We start from the raw sequence: 8,791 nt of genomic DNA, 5'->3' as shown, positions 1-8,791 counted from the left end.
TGGACTAGAAGACCTCCAAGGTCCCTTCCAACTCTACTATTGTATTGTATTGTATTGTATTGTATTGTATTGTATTGTATTGTATGCTTTCTTCAGGATGAAATCCGTGTACTATATCAATAAGAAAACAGGTATATATTGTTTTTTGACATTGGCCACACTCACATATTCTATTGGTGGGCTAAACTAAGTCAAGATAGAGCCCTACACTTTAGCCTTCCCTCTAATCTTTCCATGCCATACTTCTTCCTCTTTCTGTCATCTTCCCAATTGTAAAGTTTTTTGAGATATATCTTTGAATAATGGTAGCATTAGTTCATTGAACTTTCTTTTAGTTGTGGTTCTCCAAGGTTCAAATTATCCCTAATCAAAGTAGAATTCAAGAACTGATTTTAATTTCTTTCTTTCTTTCTTTTTTCTGCAGATGTTATGCATTGTACTCCAGCAGTTCTTTTGCAGTGCAACAATTCAGAAGTAAGGATTGTCTTGAGTATTTATAATCTTTGTGGAATTTGCATCCTGCAACTTCTTGGGAAATGTCAGCTGATTGATGATTGGGAATGGTGTTTCCATCTATTCTAATCTGTCTCCTCCATCAGTATTTTGTGCATGGCTTTCATCAAAAGCTTGATTGGATGATAGATCATATGTAGTTCCACTGATGTGCTCTTCTGATATTTGCCTGGTCAATTATTTCCATATTTTCCCAGTCATATATGTGATTCATCCACTTAAATTATATTTGGGAGATGCAACCCATATGCTTGAAAATAGGAAAACACGTTGCTTTATTACAGCTAAATATGTGATCATTCTCACATTTGCATTCTGCCAAGCATGGACAATACCGCCTCACTAACAGAAGGAAGTCAGCAAGCAGCATAGCCATGGACAATCAGCAAGGCGCTGTTCACCTGTTCAGCCTAGCTATCATGTCTCCATTAGCATACACGGAGAGAATCAAAATAGAATATTAAATAAAAGGTCAATATACAGTTTGATATTTTCATAAACATTCTGGTCAACAGCAGATGGTATTATATTAATAGCTGGTATTATATTAATAGCTTCCTAAATAAACTCATTACTTTTTTCTGAGCACATGCAACTTTTCTTTTTTGTTCCTTTCTCCATTAGTTGACAGAACAACACAGATATTCTTAACTTTATATCGCCTCCACGGTTCTGAGGTTTGCATAAATCAGTCCATATGAACTCATATTTGGTAAGTCACACTTATTGATGTAAAAACAAACAATAGATCAAACATTACCTCCAGCCAGGCAAATCATCTGTATAGTATACAATTGTTTGCATAGTCTTCGTCTTGCCAACAAGACCTGGACTTTTTAAAGTAGTTTTTTTTAAAACAATCCATGTTGTTGTAATTGCATCTGGCATGTAGTTATGACAAAACTCTATAGAGGTAAGAGCGGCCCTGTCTGCCGCAATTCAATAAAGACTGTGAATTTTTCACTGATGAACAAGTTTTATAGAGTGCTTGACTTCTGTTTTGCCACTAGAAAATAACAATGTATCTGGCACATTATTTTCTGTTTTGAATTCAGAGAATTCAGAGTGCGTGCATGCATATAGCAAATCAAATATACTCTTGAGTTCATTTTTAATAAAAAGTAAGGAAGAAAGCAAAGACTCTTTTGGAATCTTCTGCCTACAACATGATCCTCTAAATTAGTCCATTGGTTTTTAATGTTTGAGAAGAAGAACTTCCAAGATGGCAATTCTAATCTATTCCAGTTGCACTGGGCTGCGTCAAACAATTCTCTCCAATAAACTATATGAAAGCAGGGAGTAATCTGGCCTCACACATCTTCAAATGGATACCTGGTAGGAACAGTTAATTATGTATTTGACTGTATCACAAATTATTATTTTCATATGGATTGCATGGCTATAAAGTCTTGTTATGCTCAACACCTGGGTATCTTTGTGGCAGACTATTTTGTATAGATTCTTCCTTCCCAGTTGAAGATAGTGAATGCCTTGTGAAGCTCCCACTTATCAAGAAAGCGTTTCTCAAGCCCTAGTAAGACCACACCTAGAGTACTGCATCCAGTTTTGCTCATCACACTATAAAAAAGATATTGAGACTCTAGAAAAAGTGCAGAGAAGAGCAACCAGGATGATTAGGGGACTGGAGGATAAACCTATGAAGAACGGTTACAGGAACTGGGCACGGCTAGTCTAGTGAAGAGAAGGACTAGAGAAGGAGACATGATAGCAGTTTTCCAAAATTTAAGGGGCTGCCACAGAGAGGAAGGGGTCAACCTGTTTTCCAAAACTGCTGAAGGCCAGACAAGGAATGGATGAACATTGACCAAGGAGAGATTCAACCTAGAATTAAGGAAGAACTTTCTGACAGTGAAACCAGTGGAATGGCTTGCCTTCGGAGGTTGTGGGGGCTTCATCACTTGAGACTTTCAAAAAGAGATTGGACTACCATTTGTCAGAAATGGTGTAGAGTCTCCTGCTGGAGCAGAGGGTTGGGCTAGATGACCTATAAATTCCCTTCCAGCTCGGGTAATCTGTTAATCTTGGCAAGGGTAGCTCACATTCTGATGGCTGCCTAGCAGCTCATAAGTTTTTTGCTTTCCTAGGCAGCCATTGGGACTTAAATGATGCAGACTTCCAGTCCCAAAACTATTCTATTAATTATAGCTTTACTGGAATTATATATTGTATTTTGGTGGTGTGTTATTGTTATTATTGTGTTATTGTTATACTGGCTTCTGTACATTACTTAGAATTTAAGTATTTAACTGGAGTAGTTTAAACATTCATAAAGAATAGAATGGAATGGAATGGAATAGAACAGAACAGAACAGAACAGAACAGAACAGAACGAATCTTTGAGGTCTTCTAACCAAACTCTCTGCTCAGGCAGAAAACCCTACACCGTGTCAGACAAATGGCTATCCAATCTCTTCTTTGAACTTCCAGTATTGAAGCATTCACAACTTCTGGAGGCAAGTTGTTCCTCTGATTAATTGTTTTATCTGTCAGGAAATAAACTGTCAGGTTACAAACAGCAACACAGAAGAACTTCATATGTGATTACAAATATTTTTACTGGAACTTTCTTATTGCTTATGGTGTATCATTGGGAAAATAGGAAAGCTGATCTCAGGAAACAGCTTGTGTGTTGATAACACTTCTGAGAACATTACAGACAGTCATTGACCCTGTCTATCTTTGATAGTTTTTGAAGCTACAAATGAAACTAGCTGCATTATTACTGGTAGCTTTATTTTTTAAAGCTACTTGGGCTGAATTCTTTCAAGTCAACCAGTTTACACTACACATAATTCAGCACTAGGATTCTATTACACAAGCCTGGGCAATTATTATATCAGCTTCATGAGTCTGAATTATATAATCACATGCCATAATGTAATTATGTAATTAATTGTGAAAGATACAACAAATATACAGTTAGCCTTATAGTTGATCATGGTATCCCTCTGGGCCAGCTCCCAAGACTGCAGTGGTTCTCCTCTTATCTTCATGGCTGGATCCAGTTGGCTTTGAAGGTGGAGAGAGGTTAACCAAAGAGCCCTGTTTTGTAGAGTGCTTTGGAGCTCTGCTTTCTCCCCATTTCTACTCAACCAGGTGCTACCGAGGGAGGTCATTTTTGTTTTGTTTTGATTTGATTTTTATTGAAAACTTCAATTACAATAGTAAAAACAAATGCAAACAAAACTCAGAGAAAAGGAGATTTAGAAAGGAAATTAAGAAAAAGAGCAAGGCAGGAAAAAAGGCAATTTCTGATCTTTAGCACAACATGTATAAACAGACTTAATAACGCATTATCCCCTGTAAAGTTACAAACAAATTTCTTCCCATAACCCATTTTTTTAGGTATATGCAAATCCATAATTCATCAAATTTTGAGTCCTGTGTTAGCAAAGTCTATAAAAGGTTACCAGAGATTTATAGAATCATGTCTCATTTTAACCTTGGTTAAAAGAAAACAGTATAGGAGGAACTAGAAGTCGCAGTGAAATGACGGATTTTTCCCAACTCCTGGATCGCACCGAATTCTGGTCATCTGGATGGTCCAACTAGCCCTAAACCATCTCGTAGAGACGGTGACAGGTAGGGGTATATCCTGTCGATCCCAGAGACACCCGCAAAGTCTCTGGTGATCTAGGAAAAAGCTGGTGACTATGAGTCAGCTCTTGCCGGCAACTACGAGTCAGCCATTAGGCTGCTGGAACTGCTGACAGCTCCGTAACACATGGGCAGGAGAGAAGCATGCCTTTTTGGTGAGCATTTTTTAAAAAAAATTATTGGAGAGAGAACACCCTAAATTTGGAGATTTAATTTAAAATAAAGACTGATGAGAGAGCAAGCGGCGGATTTAAGGCATGGTCAATTGAAGGTTTCCTTTTTTCTCTTTTAACTGCCAGAAGGCTAATTGAACTTACATTGTAATTCACTTTTTAAATTGGACTGGCTCTTCGTGCTTTTTTTTTTTTTACTTTCTTCATTGGACTCTTTGGAATCATTAGTACAATCAAGTTTTAACTGTCTAAGAATTTCCTTTTTACTATTGCTTAATGAACTATTGTATTTCCCCTTTTCTGGCTTTCCTTTTTCTATTTTTTTTTTAAAGTAAAAGGCAGAATGTAACAAAGACGGAGAGTGGGAAACAAGTATCACTGCTACCTAGTGGATTTGAAACAATGTTTTTATTTTTGCATGAATGTTTGGAGAGAAGCTGTTCCTTTCAAGGTTACTTAGTCAAGGCTTGATAGTGAGAGGAACATGGTTGCTTATACAGGTGTTCCTTAGGAAACTCTCAGTGTCTGGAAATTTACCTTGAAAGAATAAATATTTTTTTTTAAGGGAAAGCTCAGAGTGACCTTGAAAAAGCTTTCATCTTATAAAAGCTTTGAACTATTTTTCCTTTTTTGGGTGGCAGTGTTTACCTAACTCTGCTTTGGAAGTTGTGACTCCTTTCTGTTCACTTTTTCTTTTTTGAATTTTTTTTCTTTGTTAGATTGTTTAAAGTGAATTGGACTAAGGGAAAATTTAAACACTTTTTTCTTTTTCTTTTTTTCTTTTCCTTTTCATAATTTTTGCATCTCCATATTTCTATATTTTTATTTGGGGATTGTTGTTCCTTTTCTCCTTTTTTGCCCCCCCCCCTTTTTTTTTCTTCCTCTTCCTTTTTTAATTAGAACCAACTGGACAAGGGCATACAAGAGATTAAAGATTTTTAAATTTTTGGCTTTTTATATTATTGTATATTTTTCCTTTTTCTTCTTTTGGCTTTTTCTATTGCCCCTGTTTTTTGTTTTAATTTTTTTTTGACCCACATTAGGCGGATTAAAACACAAAAAAGAAGATGAGTAAAAAAATAACAACTATTGGCTCCGCCACAACACCCCCTCTTCTTCACCTGCAGGAGGACAAAGATCAATACAGATGATGCTTCAACAGGAAAAGGACAAGGGAGTAACATTAGAGACAATTATGCAAGGAATACAAAAATTACAAGTAAGAGCAGAGAGCATTGAAAAGAAAACAGAAACTATTGAAAAAAACAGAGAACATGGAAAAGAGAATTGAGATGATAGAACAATGAACAGAAAATATAAAAGACAGGTAAAACAGAAGAAAATATTGAAAATATTCAACAATGGATGATGAAATATGAAGACAGACTACAAAAAATTGAAGAAAATGATGACTAAAGAGAAGAAAATTTAGGACATTGACAGTAGATTGAGTACGGTGGAAAAAGATAACAGTGGAATATTGGGATGGGAGATGGATCAGTCAGAATTTTTCTTAAGATTTCAAAATATAGAAGAAGAAAAAGGAGAGAACCTGGCACAAATAATATCAGGAATTCTGACAGATGTGTTAGAGATAACCCAAGAGAAGATGATGGATGGTATAGATGAGGCATTTTGAGTTTACACAAGATATGCAGCAAGAAATGCTCTCCAAAGGGAAGTTCATGTAAGATTTATTAAGAAAATAATCAAGTCACAAATTCTACAGAAACAAGAGATAGAAAACTGGAATATAAAGGCAAGGAGATTGTAGTTTTGAAACAAATTCCAAGAAGAGTGAGAGAGACGAGAAGACAATATCTATTCCTGACTAAGATTTTACTTTTAAAAGGCATCAATTATAGATGGCTTATACCAGAAGGTTTAATATTTGCATAGATACAACCTAAAAAGCAGAAGCATTCTTCATAGAGCACCTGAGAGGAAAGGCTGAGAAGGCTGGAAAAGAAGAATTATTGGTAGAACTCCAAGAGGCATCCACAGCCAAGACTGAGAAAGTAGAAGGTGCTGTAAGCGGTGTTGAGATTAGAGAACTATGAGAACTGAGATCAACTAGAGCTAGAAATCCTACTTATAAAATATAAACATGGAAGAGAAAAAATGATTACAAACAATATAAATGGACTTAACTCAGCAATTAAAAGAAGAATATTTCACAAATTATAAAAATTAAAATTGGATATAATCTGTCTACAAGAAGTCCATATTCAAAAACTGTATGAATACTTATTGGTGCAGCCAAAACTTGGGAAAATATTTACTGCATTGGCAAGCTGTAAGAAAAGAGGAGTGATCTTTTACATTAAAGACACAATTCCAGTGAAACAAATTTATTCAGATTACGATGAAAGAATCTTGATGGTGGAAATTATGGACAACTCCAAGAAAATACTTTTAATTGCAATTTATGCTCCTAACGATAAACAAGATGAATTTTATAGGAAACTACACAGGAAAATAATTGATTTGGACTATGCTGACATTTGTATGATGAGAGATGTTAATGGAGTTGTAGATCAGAACATGGACTATAAGACACAAAAAACAATAACATTAAATAGAAAACCACTCCCAAAATCATTTTTTAAAATGACAGATGAAATAAATGTGAAAGATGTCTGGAGAGAAAGAAATCCCACAAAAAATCAATATACCTTTCATTCAAATAGACATGTATCATGTTCCATCATCATGATATGGGCTACAATGGAATTGACTTGTAATGTAAAGGAACTTGAGATTGAAACAAGTACATGGGCAGATCACAATCCAATTATAATTAAATGGAAAGGAGAAAGGAAAAGATCTAGATGGACATTAAACAACACTATATTAAAAGACAAGGATTTTGTACAGAAAATGGGAAAAGAACAGGTTTTCTTCTTCAAAGAAAATAGAAACGAAGATACATCGATGCAGAACCTCTGGGATACAATGAAGGCTACACCAAAGGCTTGATAATAGACTACACAAGAAAGAGAAATATAAAGAAAAGACAAAATTTTAAAGGTTTAGAGAATGATTATAAGGCCCTTGAAAAAGAGCTGCAGAAAACCCCACAAAAAAGGACATTAAAATAAAAATGGACATAAGCACAAAATGGACCTATATAAAAGAGGAAGGAGTTAAACAATACCTACAAGTATTTTTAAGTCTTTCTGCTAATATTCCTTCCCCAGATACCTAAAGAAATTGAGACAATATTAGAAGGCAGAACAACTATGATGGAGTTAACTGAAGCACTTAAAAAATAAAACAACAGAAAGGACCCAGCCCCGGATGGGCTGCCAGTGGAATTCTACTCCAGGGATCGTTGTCCCTTCCACTATTAGAAGTTATGAATGAGGTGATGTCAGAGAGCTGGATACCTAAATCATGGTCAGAAGCATATATTACACTTCTGCTAAAAGAGGAGACTGATTTATCACAAGTTAAGAACTATAGTTCCATGTCCTTGTTAAACTCAGCCTATAAGTGATTTGCTTCAATATTAGCAGAAAGACTTAAAAAATACTTAAATAGTTTTATCCACCCTGATCAAAATGGGTTTTTACCAAAAAAACAAATTAAAGCTAATATGAGAATAATTCTGGACACTTTGGAGTATTATGAGGCACACTCCAAAAAACAAATGGCTTTGATGTTTTTAGACGCTCAGAAAGCATTTGATAATGTGAATTGGCGATTTCTGTTTTTACAACTGGAACAGATGAATTTTATTAAGAAATTTACTCAAGCCATTCAAACCATATACCACAAACAAACAACAAAGATAATGATAATGGAGAATTGACAGATCCTATTGAAATAAAGAAAAGTACGAGACAAGGCTGCCCATTATCACCTCTACTTTTTGTTTTAACATTAGAAGTCTTAAATGGAAAGATCAGAGAAGAAAAAGAAATGAAAGGAATGAAAATTAAAAAAGAAGAATATAAACTACAAGCATTTGCAGATGACTTGGTTTCTATTCTTGAGGACCCATTAGAAATGGCACCCAAATTGATAGAAAGAATAGAGGAATATGGAAAAGTAGCAGGTTTGAAAATAAATAAAGATAAAACAAAGATTTTGACAAAGAATATACCATCAAGACAAAAGGAAGAATTGGCAGAAGCCTTGGAGATTCAAGTCACAAACAAGGTCAAATATTTGGGGATATACTTAACTGCAAGATGCAGCACACTTAAAGAGAATAACGATCATAAATTTAAGCAGCAGATTGCAACTGACTTGATGAAATGGGAAAACCTACAATTATCAATGATAGGGAGAATATCTACAATCAAAATGAACATTTTACCCAGAATTTTATATCTGTTCCAGACAATTCCAATTAGATTAGGAAAAGACTATTTTGATGAATTAAATAAAATAGTGCTGAAGTTTATTTGGCGGGGGGGGGGGAAAGCAAGAATAAAACTAAAATTGTTACAAGATGCTAGAATAAGAGGAGGACTAGGCTT

Source organism: Natrix helvetica (genome assembly GCF_964273705.1).
Source record: "Natrix helvetica genome assembly, chromosome: 5".
In the NCBI taxonomy this organism is placed as follows: domain Eukaryota; kingdom Metazoa; phylum Chordata; class Lepidosauria; order Squamata; family Natricidae; genus Natrix; species Natrix helvetica.
This window is presented reverse-complemented; position numbering follows the sequence as displayed.